The sequence below is a fragment of the Coturnix japonica genome, chromosome 1 (assembly GCF_001577835.2).
Source record: "Coturnix japonica isolate 7356 chromosome 1, Coturnix japonica 2.1, whole genome shotgun sequence".
NCBI classification, from domain to species: Eukaryota; Metazoa; Chordata; class Aves; order Galliformes; family Phasianidae; genus Coturnix; species Coturnix japonica.
This window is the reverse complement of record NC_029516.1, coordinates 53,420,784-53,439,806: the sequence shown is the minus strand read 5'-3', so window position 1 is coordinate 53,439,806 and position 19,023 is coordinate 53,420,784. Positions and strand designations below refer to the sequence as shown.

At 38.2% G+C, this 19,023-nt stretch overlaps 1 protein-coding gene across 2 annotated transcripts in view; it reads right to left on the bottom strand.

Annotated features, from left to right (window-relative positions):
* The window catches only part of FGD4 (FYVE, RhoGEF and PH domain containing 4), a 107,669-nt gene that overhangs the window by 71,203 nt on the left and 17,443 nt on the right, over positions 1-19,023 (bottom strand). The window contains exon 1 of one of the 2 annotated variants that reach the window (XM_032445548.1): positions 3,190-3,288. The exons of the other annotated variant lie outside the window; for it this stretch is intronic. The gene's annotated coding sequence lies outside the window, so the exon portion shown is untranslated. Of the gene's footprint in view, positions 1-3,189; positions 3,289-19,023 lie in introns of those variants that run through there. 2 annotated transcript variants of the gene reach the window in all.

The window sequence follows — 19,023 nt, the reverse complement described above, 5'->3', positions numbered from 1 at the left end:
TAGCTGTAGATTTTATGTATTCACGCATTTCTGGGGGAAAAAAAAACACAACTAAATGTAACCATTACAGTTGCTGGCAAACAGACTGACTTCAAAATTACAGGGATTCCAGATCAGTTTTAGTCTGTTTTCCTCAGTAAGAGACCTCCAACAAAGTAACTTTCTAGACTTTATATATATAAGTTAAGTGAAATATAAGTTAATTGTAAAAGTACTTTAACATTAGAAGGCCTGTTCCTTACAGTGACAAAAATCCTCAAGCTGTAGCTTTACATGTGCAAACTGTACCCACTGTATGGCAATGAAGGGCAACAGCAGTCCGAATCTACTTCACTCTCTTAATTTCTTTCATTCTTAAATCTGATTTTCCACAGCTTTAACAAACTACATGCAGCAGCCATGACGAAAAGGGGCCATGGGATACACTACAAGTTTTGGCAAAAGCAGTCAGTTATGTGGAGCAACATTAAAAAAGCATCCTCCACATATTTGACAAATATTTAATTTGAACTGCTTGAAATCAAGAGAGGAAAACAGCACACCCAACATGCTGATAAGGAGAGATGGAGGAGAGAAAGACAACATAGCCACTTCTTTTGTTCTTTGGCCCACTATGAGCCAGAGAGTTATTTAAGGATAAACTGGTTTTAGACAGAATCTAGCAATGAAAAATAAGCAACATGTTAACACGCTGTGTCCTAAATTGGTTGCATTGGAAGGAATACCAAAAACAGAGCTCTTTTATAATGATGGCACTATGTACTTCAGCTTTTCCCAGTCCTAGCTGCTATCTAATAGACAAAAGCTTTGGTATTTTACTGAAGTTGGAGACTTGAACTGGATTTTAGAAGCACGCGTTGTTTGAATTAGATTTTTTTTATGACTGCCAAAAATCTATTAATCTAAAACCAACCACCTGAGTTTAAAATAATGTATATTGTTAATCTGAGAAAAACAAACAGAAGTTAGTCCCCATCCACCGCACAAGATTTAAAACCTTTATTAACAAAGCCAACCACTGCATCCAGGTAATCAATAACAGGCCATACATGCATGTGGTTTTGAACTTTAGCTCATTTCTCATACCTACTCTCAGAGATGTACTGAAATATCCCTGTAATTCTAGCAGTTGTATCAACTGTAAGTTAGTGCTGGAGAGAAATCACTACAATAGATCATCAGACTGCTCTATTACAGTATCACTTGTTTCTGAAAAGAAAACATTTTTAACTCCTCAAGATGAGCTTATTATTGTAATTAAAGCTCTAGACAGGAGAACACAAATGTACGACTCAAGTACATTTGTGCTGCTGGAGTAAAATGAAAAGAAGGAAAAAAAAAGAAGAAAAAAGGAATTATTTGTACCAGAATGTGACATGTGGCTTTAAAAAGCATAAGGATACTTTAAATTCTCACGCCTGTTTCAAAAGAAGAGAGATTTCTCTAGCAAAAGATATAATTAAGACAGCCGGGTATATTATCACTATGAGTAACAGCTTCAGTGTAATGTGTATGAATTTATTTTATGTTGACAGCATCTGGTATTGAGAAAGTCCAAATTAAGGGAGACAGGGTGTCTAAAATTTTAAGAGTATTAACAATATTCTGTAAGCAATTGCAAGCGCTGACACAATTTTTCCTCTTATTTATCTACAATAGAAAAACTTCCAAGATTCAATATTTTTTGAGATCACCATAGAAGCAATAAGGCTTCCAGCCCAGTCCTTTTAGATCCCTTCATACTACAAAGCTGGTCTTCCAGTCCTATAACACTGTACACTGCAGCAGCAAAACAGCAATAAAATAAGCCCTGCTGGCAGCAAGTACCTCATCAGCAGCACTTCTGCAGATAAAAAGCAAATGGAGCCCTCACATCTGGATGGGCTGTGCTCCCCTTACTTCCCAAATGCTTTCAGCCCCTATGGTTTTCAGTCAGAACATGGTTCCTCAAAGCCACATGAGCAGCAAGACTACTGAGTTTCTTCTTCTCTCACACTGTGTCCCACAGGGTCAGAGATATGCAAGTTGGATGTGAGAGAAAAGGAAGTGACTGTTTTTCCATTGTTCTTAAGGCTACTGTTTGATTAAGTGACGTAAACACTCTGAGTGATAAATCTTTCCCTTTCTAACTCTTACAGCTTATAAAAGTAGGTTTGCAGTAGGAAGACAGGCTAGCTATCTCCTTACTAGTTCAATTACATGGACTGCCTCCAGTCTCTGCAGCAAATCATTCTTCAAAGGTTACAACAACTGTTTATGTGGATGTTTATCTTTGGCAGCTATTATTAAAGGATAGCAAAGAAACATGGTCAGAGCTCATGATAGGCTGTCTTAGTGACTCACAAGCATTTGTTGCACAAGTCTGAAAGGGATCCTTCTTTCATAGGTTCCCTTCCAGAACAACTTTCCAGTTATGAAATTAAATTCCTTACAGAAGGAGCAATGTCAAGATTTCAGTGCCTCAAAAAGACCTTAGGGGAGCATAGGCCCAACAAACTGAAACATTTATTCCACAATCTGCAATTCCTTAAGTTTCCAAGTACTTCACGGTAACTTTACCATTGAGCTGTATCAGCATTATCTCCAAGTTAGTCATGCCCGTAAGGAAGGATGCTGTTTGGTATTTTTTCCTTTAAAATCAACTGCAAATCATATCTACAGAGTTAGCCAAAGCATGATTAATAACCCATTAAAGTATTGTGGAAAGTAGATTACATAAAACCTAACTCCAAAAAATACCGCTGCTTCAAAGACCCACAAACAGAATTCCTTTTCCTTGAAAACTGCTGAGCACAAAGAAACAGTTACATTAATAACATTTGTTTTGTAAAACAAATAAACAAACAAACAACTGAATTACTTCATATCAACAGTAGAAAGTACCACAAAGGAGAGTTTTTAGGGAAGACTGCACAGCCTCCCTGAGAGGAGTACAGCAACTCAGGCCCAGCACATACAAATCATGGACAGCTTATATCAGTGGTACCCAGAAGCAAGAGGTCTGAAGCTGTCTTTGTGCATGGGCAGAGAGAAACGGGACAGCCAACACCAAGGGATTTATATTGCAACAGCAGAATCAACAGTGACACCAACAGAAACATGACAAGAGCTGGATTTTTGCTGAAAACAGTTCATCAAGGTAGAGTCTGGAAACGTCCAACAATAGGGCACAGCAACCGCCAGACGTACCTGATTATTTCTGCAATTGCACAGAGCGTTTCCATGGAAAAGCAGCAGAATTCTGGTTTGACACATTCAGCATCTGACAGCTGAGCCAGCCAAAGCTCAGACATACAAGGCTCCAAGAGAGATCACAGGCGGCTCTTTGGACAGAGTTCTGAGCAACATAGGAGTAACAGCAGCTCTAGGGGACTGACTGACCCCAGGGACTCTGTCCCTTGCTCTTTATTTACCAGCTAAGATCCCACTGAAAGCAGAACAGACATCCAAGTAGTGCATGGGTGGGAACTATGGTCACGGGGTTTTCCTCTCTCTTCAGGGTTCACTGAAGACTTTCAGAGAGGCTCAGATTAGAAATGGAGGACTTCTGGGCTACTGCATCTTGGAAAAGCCTCACCAAATCTAATTCTTTAAACATTAAACTTTGTTAGAAAAAATACTGTTATAACTCCAGAAGTTCACAGAGGTAATCTGAGGTACGGCTGGGGTGGTGGTGATCAAGCTGCACTAAATATTTCTTCAGTATACTGTACTTTAGCCCGTTACAGGTGGCTAACCTATTAGTGGCAAAGAACTCAGAAAACAAGCTTAAAATGAATTTAACAGACCAACTCATATAATACACATTGATTCAATTTAAGTCCCTCTCCAGACTCACGAGGCACAGCTCTGACACAGCCTTCTAAGATTTAGAAACACCCGCGTTAGATCCAACACAAACACTCCCCTGAGCAATCCACAACAGGTCTCTGACAAAGCACCAGATTTGTTTTACAAAACATCTTCCTTTCCCCTCACCTGAAGCTTCTCTGTTGGTTCATAATTAGGCAGGGGTGGAGTAGGCCCCATCCCTGCCCTCTGGCATTGGCTCCACTGCCAGCAGAAGGAAAAGCAGCAGTGCAGCATTTACTGCTAGCTGCCATGGCCACCCAGTGAATGCCAACCATTCCACCTACATCCCCATACCACTTCACACAAGTAAATTAACTATTTTTAAACAGTCCCACTTCACAGTACCTCTTAGGCTGGCAGCAGCCATGTCTGACATTGGAGACACCCCAAATATTTCTGTAATTTTATTACAAATGCATGTAAATGGCTCAAAGCTAACCATGCTGTCTTTGCCTTCCCAAAAGGATGAGCAGCAAACTCACAGCTGCAAAATAAGTGCAAGTTTTGGCACAGACTACATAGACAAACCTGATGAATACTGGGAGTTTGATCATTACTGGGGCTTCCAGATGATCCCATAAGAGATACAGAGCGTAAACTTGAAAACAAAAGTTTTTAGTTCCAAGTTTTTACTCTTTGCTATAAGCACTGATGAGCTCATGAGTCAAAAGACCGTGCAGTAGAGACAGGGATGAATATTGAACAGCATTTCTATGTCCCTCAAACAATACAACATAGCATAAACACAGTGCATGTATTTTTATATACATATGTATAGATAAACATTTATGTATAAACTCTACAGTAGAATACTCTTCATCCAGTCTGCCTATATTTACATTTTAAATTGATGGAACATAGGCACACTGGTAGAAAATTTTGCTGTTGAGAGAAGAGCCTATCTGGTGATGCATTGCTACCTAATGTTGTGGGTGGGCTGTAGGAGCACACACTTCCCACTCCCGCCCATAGCCTAACAACTATTCTCAAGCTACATGCAATGGGAAAATAAGAAGGGGAAACCATAAAAGCGTCAGAAAACAGGCTCAAATTTAAACAGAAAGCCATCGTGTGCTGAGAGGAAGGTTACAAGATTCTACTTCTCACTGCTGTGCTAGCTGCCTTTGATCAGTGCACTCATGCTCTGCTTCCACTGCTGCTCATCCATGCAATGAGAGCTCAATTCAGCACAACTGCCCTAGTTTCCAAAGCTTTCAGACACTGATAAATGACTTTTCCTTCCTCACTGACAGCAAGAAACAAGCATCCTTGTTGATATTAGCAGGGAAAGAAAAAAAGTCTAGGTTACAGATTGCACTCCTACTTAGAGAAGCTTAATCACGGACTAATAAAGACTTAATTTGACTCCTGCTGTATACCAATTCTTTAAGAGATATCCATATTATTTCCAGGACAAGATGAAATAACCATGTATACCTTTATTTTAAAATATTTCAAAGAGACAAACATGAAATTAATTAATTATTTTACTTCAAAAACAATGAAGTACTAAAAACAAAGAAAGGAGAAAAACAGGCATAAAGAGAGGTCTACTTACAGCCACCCATGCCTTACATTGGTATATAATTGCTGTGAGCAGAATTTACATTCCAAAGTTTTCATGCAAGTAACTACCCAACTATGAGGCAGTCTTTAAACTGGTCATAAAACAAGCATTATCAACTCATCATATATACAAAAAAAGAGAAGTTCTGAATTTCATAACTCACTGATATATTTCAGGAAATACGCAACAAGAAATATTTCAACACACACCAACAACAGACTGTGTGAGTGGGCACTTAAGTCAGAACAAATGTTTCTTAAAAAAGTAATAAAATCCCTATAAGTTAAGAATTGTCTGACTCAGAGTCACCAATAAGGGCAACCCTATAGCTGTGTTTTACCCCACTTTACATAAGCTGCAATCTAATGACATCTTGAGTTGCTTTTAAGCGCCCTCATTTGTTAGGAAAATGATAGGTAACACTGGCAGTGAAGAATGACTTTCTCACTGTGAAAAGGAATTCTGTGTTTTAGTTTGTGAAGAACTAGAAATACCTGAATAAAAAGAATTTCTGCAAGTTGCTGCCACTTGTAGTCTCACTACTCACAGTGTTAAAATGCCTTAGAGTAAGTTAATATCTTTCAATACCAGAAAACTCAAGCATAACAATCTTAACATTTGCATTTAGTGGTTTTTTTCTATTGACCTTCTTATCTGTGCTACATTGGTACTGAGCCAGCATCAGCAGAAAGCCCAAGCTCTCTGCTGCTTACATGTTCAAGCCATGCAAAATTCAACACAGAAATATATAAGCAGTGACTGCCAAAACCTTCTAGCTCTTTTCTGTGTTGACTATTACATTACCAAAGTTGTACTAGACAATTTTCAACCAGAATGAAAGACTTGACATTTTCCATTGTGCTACAGGATGAGCCATTACGAACAATTCTATAGAATTAGATAGATGATGCCAGCAGTTCTCCTTATAAAGTGCTCTAGACAGCCATACACTCACCTGTCACACCATCTGTTACATACGCTTTCTTCAGAAGTCCATTAAATACTCAACAGTGCTTTTCAGGTACATTACATACAGCAAGAAAAGTCTATTTCACCAGATTCCAAAATAAATGAGGTATGAGCGATGTCATCCAAACTACTGTGTGCAACTAACTGCCTCTTTCAGACACTCTTCTTTGAAGTTGCAATGTGTGAATCTTTCTAAGCACAACTCATAGGCATCAGCTGCAGTAAGGAATTGTTTGAAAAACAGCAGTATCATCATTTCTCAACGATATTAGAATTACCAGCTCCTAGGAAGTGGAGAAAAACCACAGCAAGTGACAGATTCCACAGGAAACAGTTTCTCAGCTCTCATATTGGGATAAGTTTTAAATCATAAAAAGATGTCAAAGTGAAGTAGGTGCAAACCTAAAGCTTTATTTTTTGAGAAACTATTTAGCGCTTGTTTGACTTTCACAACAGTAAGAAACGATCACCTGGCAAAGCAGAAAACCAGATAGTTACTTACAAAGGCAAAAGGAATTGCTTCAAATACACTATGGAGCCTCACAAAGAAGTGCATTTCAGGAAAGACTGATGTAGGGAGACACCAGTAACATCCACTGGAGTGCCCCCACCTCAAACAGATTTTTGAAAGCAGGAAGCACTATCAGCTAAAACAAAATGCTGAGCATGCATCTACTGCACCATTGCTCTATGACGTGGGAAAATTTGGATTTCAGAAAATTGTCATTTAATCATCTGCAATAAAGACAGCTATAGAAACACATGAATGGATGAAATCTTAGGAGCCATCTGATGCTAATTACAAATCAAACTACTACCTGGGCTGAGATTTATACCTGAGTGTATAAACAGGAGGGGGAAGGACTGTTTATGAGGTTGGGTAGTGACAGAAGAAGGGGGAATGGTTTGAGACTGAGACAGGGGAGATTTAGGTTAGATATTAGGAGGAAGTTTTTCACACAGAGGGTGGTGACGCACTGGAACAGGTTGCCCAAGGAGGCTGTGGATGTCAGATATTATCTTGTCAGACTGCCCCTCTGCTGCCATCTGTCGTATGGCAACGTGTAATGGAATGTTGGTGGGAAGGTTCAGCCTCTACTTGCATACCACCAACAGTTGCCTCTACAATAATGGGCCAGCATAATAAAACAGGAGGCATTACTTTCAGAGCAGTCCTTGTAAAATATGTGATATCATTAATACATAAGTAACAAAATATTTTAAATTTTAATATTTTTCTTAACACGTTCAAAAAAGGAAAAAACAAAAACAATAAACTAGTGGGATATTTGACCTTGTTCTTGTGACACTACCAAATCAGTCTGGTTCTATGGCAGTGCTTGCCATTCTTAGTGAGTTCTCAAGGTGTTCAGCTAAGCTTTTGCTTGAAAATTTACTCTTCCTGTACTTCATCCCTGAAAACTGTTCACAAATGGGCATACTGACAAATAAATGTGACGTGAATAAGGTGTGGTTGTGAAGCAAAGGATATTTTTCCTCTGGTAAGAGGTCTTATAAAAGTCTACAAGAGAAATATGATCAGATTTTTGAGTTGAACTGCAACTCCATATATTCCATTTGAAAGTTTGCATGTAATGTCCGTACATCCACTGATAATGGTGTTGCAAACATAGACTGATTTTTCTGGCACTCCTGAAACTTATTCTCAAACTCCTTTATCAAAATGGAAAGCATGGCTGCATATTCTTTGCTGTTCAGAGCACTGTGTTCAGCCAGTGTATCAAAATGCATACAGTTATTTGCCATCACTTGAGTCAGCACTGCACAGCACTGCCCTCCCTGTGCCCTGGTTTCAGTCGACACAGCGTTAATAGCACACTGACGGTTTGGTTGTTGCTGAGCAATGGGTGCATGCCTGGGGCCACTCCAGGGGGAAGAGCCGCCGCCTTTATAGTGCAGCTAAATCTTAACCACCTTTTTGGTCACATTATTTCTAGCAACCTCCTGTCACTTCAATAGCAGACACTGAATTCTTACTTTCTATTTCTTCCTGCAATTTCAGATTATTGGAAGAAATGGTTTCAGAATGAAACTGAATGAGATCACAGTAAAAATTTTGCAAGACTACACCTGATTTCAGCACTATTAGGAACAACTGCTATCATCAACAAATGAATGACTGCATCTGACAGTCTACAGAGAGCATGTATTCATCTGAACCACAATTACCTAGAATACAACACCATTACATCATACACTATAGTGCCATTTATTTTAACATTTATTATTTTATAAAAGGCTTAATGTAACTTTAAATAAGAAATAATAATTAAGGCTACGCCCCAAGAGTGATTTTTTTTTTATCTTCTCATATTTCTACTGCTTCAGCCACCATCTTTTTTAATATAATGTCATAATATAATGAGATACAGTATGGAGAAATCTCTTGCGCAACAGGTTTCAGACTGAGTTATTAATCAGTCGATCTGCTGTAACAAGCAGAGACTTTAATAAGTTGTGACATTTATACCTGAAAGCTGCAGAACCGACAGGGCACTCCAGACTAGATTTTTAATTCAGTACTATGTGATTGAAAACAAATTATCTCCAAAATGCATCCGCTCCTCAATTTGGAGGACATTAAGCACATCCAAATTTAAGACACTCTGTCATCAGACCAGAGGCATCTACATTTGGGGTTTACCAAAAGCAATGCTGAAATAGGATGTTAATCCTCCATTTGACACCACACAATTTAGAAGCAGTGGAAGACACTGTCCCCTGCACGTAAATGCATTCTACATGTCTGCCATCTTCCTATAAAGCAGCTGCTAGAGTCAGAAACATCTCTGCTGCTTGCTGACTAGAGGGAGAGATTGCTCAGTATTTTGTTTTAAAATGGAAAATTCAACCATTTTGTTGTCATCAGGAATTCAGGAAATGCTAAAGCCAGAAAAGGTTCCAGTTATAAGTATTTACACTCTGAGGACACTGTAAACCACAAGAAGCCATACTGTCTTCCACAGCTGTCTCTGGAGATTCGAGGAATTATGTTGTTTAGAGCTGGGAGCAGAAAGATCTGAGAAGCAATCTCAGGATACACAGGAAGCCTGCGTAAGTACAGTACATAACGGTAAACATCCTCACTATTTTCCCTTCCCCCTTCAACAGCATACATCTTTGCTGAATATTGAAACTAGTGTGCCAAGGAACTGTATTTTAGGAAGACTACCTACCGCTAAATCAAAATAAGCAAAAATGTTATGACTTTACAGAGGTATTTTTCCAAGTTAACACTACATTCTCTTTCATTTCCAGCATACCCAGGGGGAAAACAATAGCCAGGTTTGATTGTACTCAAACTCTTTTTTTTTTTTAATTTGAATAAGCAAACAAGATAAATGAATAATCCTTTTTAGATTCTGTTGCCTTGCAAACAACCTAAACCCTCAGACCCTTTTCCACCATGCAGCTTTCCAGACAGTCTGCCTCAAACCTTGAGTTGTATGGGGCAGTTGTGGCCAGATTACAGGATCTGGCATTTGGTCTTGCTGAACCTCAAACAACTGGCCTCACCCATCAATCTAGGCTATACCAATCCCTCTGTAGAGCCTTCCTACCCTCAACACTTCTTCCCACCTTAGTGTCATGCACAGACTTACTGAGGGTACACTCAATCCCCTCATATTGCTTTGGTTTGGGGTGGTGAGGTGACTGTGTTTCTTTGTTTTTAAGCTTGTAAGCAAGACACGCTCTAGACAGTATTTATCATGTTCAAGTCACACCAGGTTGCCACCATCTGGCCACCCTTACACTTGCACATTCTCTTTGCATCCTCCTGAATGGTAAATTATATGAATCAACTGTATCATACAAGACAACTATTTCATGTAGCAAGGGCCAAGAAAAATTCTGAACAAATGCCCTGCCTCTTGCCAAGCCATATGCACCCACAATGATGGCTCACTATATTAAGAGTGCAAACATTGTTGCTTATTTTTCTTACTCTTTCAACTCTTACTGCTTCCTAGTCTTTTTATGTCTTAGGATATCCGTAACACGACAGTGAAATCGGATGCCTATGTAAGAAATACTGCAGCCTAGAAGAGCACAATGTTCTTTCATGCCTTTAAAAATATTTTTTTTCAAAAAGGGTCAGCTTTGCATTTTCCAAGGATTTAATTCATCTTCTCTGTATGTCTTGACACATGGTTTGACAATTTTACACCTTCAGAACTGTCACTGAAACAATCACTTTCCTAAACCTGCTGCAGTTGGTTCCACTTCACCATGAGGGCACACTGCTTACTCATACAAATTATTCACCAGCTCCCCATATAATTTTCTGCACTGCTGCTCTCCAAACACCAACTTGTACTATTGCCCAGAGATGTTGTAGCTCAGATAATTCTGATTTGCCCATGATGAACAGCAGGAGTTTTCAGTCAATCCACTTATCCAACTTGACAAGGTCCTTCTGAACAGCACCTCTACCCTACCCTTACCAAATCCCCTGCCTCCATTCAGCATCATCTACAAACTTGCTGAGCATGCCCTCCTTCCCACTGTCCAGGTAATTAACCATTATAAATATGAAACAGTGTCAACTCCAGAATTAACCCAAGAATAAGGAATTACTCTTTTCCTGTCTTCTAGGCAATACATATAAATTGACTGGCCTATCAATTGAACAGTGTGCTCCAGTAACTAAAATTACATTGGAAGTCAAAATAATCCCATTTTACCACACCTTTCCTACCCAAAGAGCAAGATTCCAAGAAATGTAAGCACAGCAGGATCAAGTGGCTCCTCCTACAAGCTCAAATGTGACAATTAAACACTGAGCAAATTGTTTGAGTATAATTTTAAGTATCACAACAACACCAGCTGTAACAGTTACTCATTATTTTTCTTCATCTGATGAGCTTGAAGTGTTTCAAACCTTTTCTAAAGTGCCCATGTATATGACAAAAAGAAAACAAACAAGAAAGAGATGAGAACAATTTGGTAAAATTGTTTTGTTTTTTCCCCTCAAAGAATCCTTTGAGGAGTTTTAGTACTCAGTAACCTCATAGAAGAACAAGGATTTTTACATTTTTTTGATAGAAAGGCATTGAACAACTATTTGTATGAAGGAAAATAAAGAAGGACTCACTAAATGTCAAACTGACATTTTGTTTGGGGTCTTTGGCTTCTATTCAGTGGTGGAAGGGGTGGGGAACAGAGGAAGCAGGAAAGCCTAAATAATATCACTTTATCATTATTCATAGAAAATAAGTCCGAGGGCATTTTGCATGGATGATATGCAACACAACCTTGGACCTTAGCTAAAGTCACAAGCAAATTTCCTGGAATTTTTGCTTATCTCTAAATATTTTTAAATAGTTTATTTGGGGTAGGGATAAATAACTTCTAGGACTAATCTGGGACAACAGAGATTGAGCTTAAACAGGAGATTACAGAAGACAGAGACCATAACACAGAAAAGATGTAGAAGTTGTTTTAATAAATCCTTTCGTTCAGGCAAGTAGGTTCACATTCTCTGAGACAGGCCATGATAATTCTTTTCAAAGAAGTTCACTACACCACTCTGTCCTTCTCATTTTTAACAGCACAAACAACTTTAAAACAATTGTCATTTTGCTTTAGAGACGCTTTGAACCAAGCAAGCGAAGTAGAAAAAAACAACAACATAGTGAGAAACACTGCTATCCAAATAGGAATTAATGAAAGAATAACTATGTTATAACCTGCATGGAGAACTTAAAATGACAAAACTCCGTGACAAAAGAGAAAAGCCTGTTGGTAAGCTACTGAAATGCTTTTAGAGATCTAAGTTCCAGTTCTTTGGTTTCATAGAGAATTTCTCTGTCCTCAATTTATTCCTTCATTCTCTGTACAGATGTGGGTAACTACAGCATTAATAATGCCACTGGCTATGAAGGGACAAAGAGGAAACAATCATTAATTACTGGAGGTTGTGCAGACATTTTAAAGCAAGGAATACAAACCAAGAAAAATGAGCACACAGTTCTGGATGGCACACATGGTATTTATAAGTAGCTGCATGAGAAAAAAGCAAACCAGAAATGAAAATAAAAATCAGACTTTGTTCTAATATCAGATGGAGGAAACTGCTTCCCCATTACAGAACAAACAAATATCATCAACTGACTTACACAAAAGGGAAAAGGAAAACAACAGGAAAACTTGCCAGCTGGGGAAAGCAGTAAAGTGCCAAGGATCATTTTAGGACTGCAGCTGTATCTCTATGCCAAGTTTAAAGAGTTAGCTGTTCTAAAAGCGTATTAGAAAAATGCAACCAGGGAGTTCAAACACAGACCTTGTATGGAAAAATTCCATGAAGCAGACAGTGAATTTCCAGGATTCCTAGGAATTGAAAATTCTTCTTGCTATTTCCCAGGTTCAGCATCAATACAACTATTCCAAAAATGCTACCAAAGTTCCTTTTTTCCTGCTCACATCCTACTTAAAGAGTTGCCAGTCCCCCATGTACAGCTCTGAATTTAGTTCTGCACATCCCAATCCAAAGGAGACTACTTCTAAACTGCTACTATATCACAACAGATCTATTTTTATTGGGCAACGCATGACAGTCCTGGGCAGACAGCCTATACGAAACTTCTCTCAGTATTTTAAGATTACTCATGCATAAGGCTCTCAGCAATGCTATCTCGGTATTTTTTGAGAAGCACTGGTGATTTATATATTTTCAAGTATTTTAGGTCTGAATAGGGCTATATCTGGTCAAAAGTAACTCAAGAAAAAACAACTGTTTTTCCCACACTACAGTGTGCTTCTAACTGAAGTCTGACTTCTGTTCTGGTTTGGGAGGGTTTGGGTTTGGTTTGTTTTTTTAAGTAAAAATATGTCTGTAAAACATGACACTGATATCAGAAGTGATGTAAAGGATGAACATATCATTTCTGTGATATTTCTGGGAGCTTACCAGGAACCTCGCAAACAGGTGATAAAGGAAGAAGAATGTAAAGGTGTGCAAGCCAAATGCAAAAGTGACGCATTATAAAACATCTGCACTTTGTTTTTGAATACGTCACATACAGATTCAGCTGGGGAAAAAAAAGTATCCAAGACAGATGCAGGAAGAAAGGCAGATCCACAAACATTGTGTCACATCCTTTAACACCCACAGAATCACCTGTGACTTATTTTAACCACTCAAACAACAAGGAAATATTTATTGCAGACAGAAGTTCTGCAGTTCATTCTATTTAATCAGAAGCGAACAAGCCGTCTAAAGTTTACCAGGTTTGAGGGAACTGAGAAGATGTGATTTTGTACCTAATTAGTTACAAGGGTGACCAGTACACAATATGTGTGGGAGGTGAGGGGAAGCTACTCCACACCAAAGGTGATTGTTTGCATGAAGGCTAGCTAACTATCAACAAGTATTGTTATAAAAACTGAAAAATCTACACAATAAGCATGATAAAAAATAGAACCACACAACTTCATCATCAGAAAGGGCAGAATTCTACAGCTACTCAGCCATTCATTAAAGCATTAAACCATTATGAAAGCAGAAGCAATGAAAGCTGTGGGTGCCCCATCCCTGGAGGCATTCAAGGCCAGGTTGGATGGGGCCCTGGGCAGACTGAGCTGCTGGGTGGCAGCCCTGCCTATGGCAGGAGGCTGGGGCTAGGTGGGCTTTAAGGTCACTTCTAACCCAAGTCATTCTATGACTCTATGAAATTATGGTTATTGTATTTCACTGCTCTTTCCAAGTAATCAGCAACCTTGACTCTTTCAGTAATGGTCAGACAAATCAAAAAGGCTACATACATATCCTGTTGAAGAAGCTGCCAATCAGACATTTACTTTTCTACTTACAGAAATTACTTGGACATAAAACAGGAACCTCAAAATCCTGCTTGTGCCTCTAGAATCATATCTAGGGACACAGAAGAGAGAAGATACTAAAAACTGAACAAGCAATCAGAGAGGTTCATCAGTTTGGCTACATTCAAGAGCATTTCAAACAAACCTTTAATATTAAATAAAAAAAATTTCACAAAGCACAAGTTAGTCGAATACCTATTTAAAATAAAATAAAATAATATAAAATAAAATAAAATAAAATAAAATAAAATAAAATAAAATAAAATAAAATAAAATAAAATAAAGTAAAAAACCCCACAACCCTCCCTAAAAAAAGTCAATCCCATCTTTTGATACACATATATTTACACCAGTGATATGATATTCAAAGTTCAAGTGTCAAGATGAGTAAAAGTTCAAAGAAGGTTTATCAAGTTTAGCAGTGTCTGTTCTATGCTGGCTGTGCCTCCCTGAGTTACAAAGATAAGAACACTTCTTTGGAATCCATTCAAGAAGGAAGTTTTAAAAATAAGCCCAATTGCATGCACTATCATTGGATAACCAGTTTCATTTTGACTACCAGAGGGAGATAAACTTACTGAGAGGAACATTTACTTTTAGTTAGCTTTTGGTTTTGTTTTTAAAACAAGTACAAGTCAAGTTTCATAAAGGAACAAGCTGTTCTCTGCAATACCTAGGACAACCTCTCCACTACATAAAGACTATATTTCATCAGGAGTGTTTTGCATTGCAGTAACAGTGTTGTGTATTACAGTCTTTCTGCTCCATAAACCTCACTGTTTTGGTGTAGTTTGAACTACAGGAGCTATCTTAAGACAATGCCAGGATCCGAAAGCCAAGAACAGAAAAAAAAAGTCACAGGAGGTTCACATAACACAGTAGTGGATCAAAGAATACAGGACTAGGACTTCAGCACAGATATAAGTCCTTTTAGATAAGAGATCTTCCAAAAGTCCAAGGAAGCCAGGAGAGAACATGAACTTGTCAGCACCTTGAGCAAAGCAATGGCTGGCAAGCCCTGAAGCAGATCACTAAATAAAAATATAAGATAAAATAAAAATAAAATAAAATAAAATAAAATAAAATAAAATAAAATAAAATAAAATAAAATAAATAAAATAAAATAAAATAAATAAAATAATAAAATAAAAAGAGAAAGGAAAATGCCCTGTTCTGTTCTGACTCAAGCTAAAACCTATATAAGAGCTAAAACCTATATTAAGAGCTTTGATTTTTCATGTCTGTGGACACTGAGAATATTTTAGGCCCAAAGTTCCTGGTAGAACCACCTCACTAGATCAACATTTCTGGATAGGATGCCACCGTTCCTCCTCTAGGACAACCTATCGGCAGCACTGAAGAATGAGCAGGAAGGCTGCATTCATGCATTCTTCAGTAGTCTGGAGAAAAGCTTGGTGAGAGCTGAGGCCAGGTGTAGGAATAGAAAGGCACAGAGCTGAAAGTCTAAGTAACAACACTCTTCAGGACCCAACATTACTAAGCATTGTATGTAAATATGCTTGAAGCTTGAGAATCAAACTCCACAAGACAGTCATTGGAGTGCGTGGAAAAAAGGGTGGAAGAAATATGGTAACAGTAACACTTAGACCTCTTGTGAAGGCTTTGCTTTGCAAATTGCAAATAGCACTATCATCTCCAGTGCAATGCAGGAACCTCAATGTACAAGCTGCTTCTCTCTCAAAATTCATACATAATAGGTGCTTCTTACAAAAGATTCAGAAATCCCTCCCTGATAAAGCTTACAAAAGAAGTAACCATAGGTTTGGCACAAATTAATGTTTCTTCCATTTTTGAAGCTTAGGTCATTTGGTTTTGGTCTTGGGGAAATAGAGGTTTTCTGTGTGTGTGTGTCAATGGTTTATACAGTGCATGTTTGGGTTTTTTTCCAGCTTTTTCTTTTAAATGGGTGACAGACACTTCATCTAGAAACAATGACAAGTATGTAAGCCAACTATGCTTTGTTCTTTGAATTTACAAAGACAAAACTGAACTCCTCCTCTTCCCCCTACGCCTGGCTTCAGTGAAACTTACAGAACTTGAATCAGCAACTTCATTTTAATATACTTTTTTCTAAGCAAATATTTTCCCTTGAAAATTGTATTTTCTACACAGAACATCAGTTCTTTCCACTGTGTTCCCGGAACTTCTACAATACCACAAATGCCTTGTTTAAAGCATCACTTTCTTCCCTCTTTACTTCAAAGCATAGAGCCCCATCTGAGAAGAACTTTACGGTTCCATCAAGGCAACACAGAGGAAGCATCTAAATTTAAATAAGGCCTTTCATCTGTCAGACAGTACAAACAGACTCAATATAGCTCATTCCTTAATCATATAAAATTGTACTTTGACATTACATTTCCCCAAATAAAGCCTCAGCCGTAGTTCCAGTTTAGAATTGCAAGAAGATTTATCAGACAGAAGGGAAAATATAAGTCTAAACTGCAGCTTTCCACTTTGGTTTGGACTCTTCCAGTGATTCAGTGGACTCAAAAGCTTGGCTTTCTACTTTTCCTTCTCTCCCCATTCATCTGTCAGTGCAAAAGACACTGCCTCTCTCCTATGGTTCCAGCCTAGCTGAATTCATAAACTTTACCTATGAGCACACAAGGTTTATTGGGAGTTACCTCCACATAAAGATCAGTATCTCACTTAACTAACTTTAGCACAGAAGAAGTAAAGGTCTGCAAATATCAGAACATAAACCAGCTACAAACAAAGCATTTGATAAATACAAGCCTAGAAGCGATTTCAACATGCTAACAGCTCAACCAGCTACAGGTTTGTGTTGATATCTTGTAAACACAAAAGCAAAGAAGTTTTAAATGCCTGTAGGATTAAGCTGACAACCTAAAGATCACCATTACCATCAGCTGTCTGTCACCATGATGTCTTGCAAATACAAAGTTGGCACAGTCATGACAAAACACACTCTCAAGAAGTCTTTGTTTCATTAAATTAATGGTTGCTGTTCTCAGTATTAATTAAGAAAGAAAACACTTTCAATATCTGAAGCTTTGTTAAAGGATAAGAAAAACTGAACCCATCTATACCAGTGGCGAGCTTGGAAGATGCATCAAGAAAAAATGTGAGCCCAGGGGTCAGCGAAGGCAAGGGACATCTTCCTGTAGATGTAAATGCTCTGGGAGCACTGAATTGTATCACAAGCTACTGATGGTTGTAGACCGCTATACGAGTTTCTAAGAACAGCTTTGAACACTACCAAATCACGCCAATAAGCATAACAAGCACAATAAATTGCAGTAACAGAATTTGTTGTTTTGACTAGCTTTCTTGCTCATGGCTGGGCAGTCATCCTGAATGAAATTGATTACAATGTTTTATAAGGGAATTTCCAAAAGTTAACAATTTCATTTATTTTACTCCAAAATAAAAAAGTAATAGCTTTCCTCTATCATGGGAAAACCAGCAGCTCCCAAACCTTGGTACTTCCCCCTGTAGCTGCAGAAAGAAATGGGATGACAAAGACCTCAGTGACATATTCCACATCTTAAGCCAGATTTAGAACAGCCTTCAAAGAAACACCATGCAAAGACTCGGTTCTAAGAGAAACCATTTCACCATCTTTGATCCCAGCAAACTTGCTTTGACAGCTAGAATAAAGAAGAGTTTGCTGCCATAAGCCCGCTATTCTGATCACCTCCTAGAAGTTGGCATCCCAGGAAAAAAAACAAAACACACACACACAAAAATCAGAAAAACACTTCATGGGAAAAGCATGAATAAAAGCGTGGACAAAACGCACATTCAAGTGCAGTAACACGCCTGGCTATTGCGTAGGCATCCCATACAGTTAATGGAATTAAGCAGCACCAGTCTCTTTCAGAGGGCATTTTTTAGAACACACAGAGAAGAGTGTCTAAAATTTGTCTGCCAAACACCTCGTATTTCATTATCCTCTAGCAGCAGCATTTTGTTCTGTATTCTTGAAACACTTCCATCACTTTTGGAAAACAGACTATTTTATTCTTAAGGGAAGCATGTTAGTTATTCTGTGGATGAGCTGTGTGAGCAGACAGCAGCTGCTGCAGCAGGTCAATAAGGGCTCCACAGGAAGGGCAGTATTGCTTTTCTCTCCCTTTAAAGATGGATCACAAGCACAGGCTTCATTAACAAGTATTGACTACCCCATCTAATTACTGTATTCCAGAACTCACATTTTCACCGGACTACAAACCTCAGCAGTCTGCAGATGCCATTTACCCTGTTTAGATTTTACTCGTACTGGCAAATTTAACACTCCATTAATGGGCAAGCAAGAATTTTTATTTTATTTTATACAGACATTGGATATTTGTCATTTTTCCAGAAATAGCCACAAAACTTAGGAACATACTTACTGATGTTAATCTTTCAAGTTATGTATCTGAATCTGTTGGTTTGCGTGCCTAAAGTTAGAAAACACAAATGCAGCATTTAGCCTTGTAAATTAGTGAACTGGTTTTCAGAAGAACTCGAACTCATTTCCTCAAAAAACCAAGCTATTTAACTATTAAATTTGTTCAGAAAATCCTGGCTACAGAGCTGAATAATTTCTGCCTTGCCCTCGAATCTCTAATTAATTGTACTGAGTGATACTTCTGCTTTCCTTATGCATAGTTATGTATAGATACTCAAGTTTAACAAACTACATTCAAGAATTAAACATTTTAATTCTAAATAGCATTGCTGGCAGAATCGAATACAGTTTAAACAATTTTTTTTTCCTCTCTTTTTCCCCCTTAACATTTCAGAATAGACAAATCCACAAC